Genomic DNA, 1,157 nt, shown 5'->3' on the forward strand with positions numbered 1-1,157 from the left:
TAGTTTAATCATGAGAAATCATGAGACAAATCCATACTGTGGGACATCTTATAAAATATCTGACCTGTACATTTCAAAAGCGTCAAGGTCAAGAAAAAGAAGTGAAGACTATGAAACTTGCAGATTGGAGAAGACCTAATGTGTCAGTTAGACCCTGCAATGGTGCCCAACGATCTCCACCTGCAAGAAATACCTGTGCTTTGTTGAGTTGCCTCCTCCGTGTCTCACACGAGCAACACATGTGAGCTCAACTTTTTCGAACTCAGAGCTCTCCTAGACAGTGGCTACATTGGTGGGAATGGAGTGGACACAGGTCGAACAAGTGCCACAAGGGTGTCTGACGGTATAAACAAATATCCTGTGAGAAGGACGCTGGGTCAAAGATTGTACACTTATGCTTTGGGGTATCCACCAGGATAAATAAGTATCCCATGAAAGGCACACTGTAAACATCCAGGACACAGTTTCCTGAAGTCCTGTTGGGCAGGGTGATAATTTATAGTCACTGTCCCTAGAGAGACCTCAAGAGATTATTAGACATAACAAAAATACAAGAGATGTAGAGGTGATTTTATAAATTATGGCTCAAAGATCCCATAAGAAGGAAGATAGAAATGGGAAAGTGTTACTTCAAAGTTTGCAGCAGAGTGCACCTCTCTGAAGACAGAAAATCCTGTATCTTGAGATTTAATCTTAGAAATATAAGCAGAGATTATTCTAAGTTGCTTTCCAAATCCGATTCTTCATCCAGATCAACTGCATATTTTTTTCCTCCCTCCCCTTTTATCCTTCGTATCCCATGAACGACGGTCATGTGAATCTCACTGTAAGCAGGGACTGCAGACACCTGTGCATTGCTGTTTTCACGAAATGCCTTGCTCTGACCTCTTGTTACTCTTGTCAGCCCCACTTGCCGATACTTAGAAAATGAAAGAGGCTTTGGTGTTCCCTAAAGAGTGTACTGAATGAAGAGGAAACTCATATAATGTATAATTTAGAATGTTGAGCATATTTGCACTGAGAGTTTCAGCTTCTACAAGGGCTCAATTCAGTGAACATGAAGCCCTAATCTCAAGTTTCGGAGTGATGCACCCTTTAAATTTTATTCACTATTCAGACTAGAGGGCGGAGACAGAGTTGGGTTCTTGCCTAAGGAT

This window comes from Pan paniscus, chromosome 16 (genome assembly GCF_029289425.2).
Source record: "Pan paniscus chromosome 16, NHGRI_mPanPan1-v2.0_pri, whole genome shotgun sequence".
NCBI lineage: Eukaryota > Metazoa > Chordata > Mammalia > Primates > Hominidae > Pan > Pan paniscus.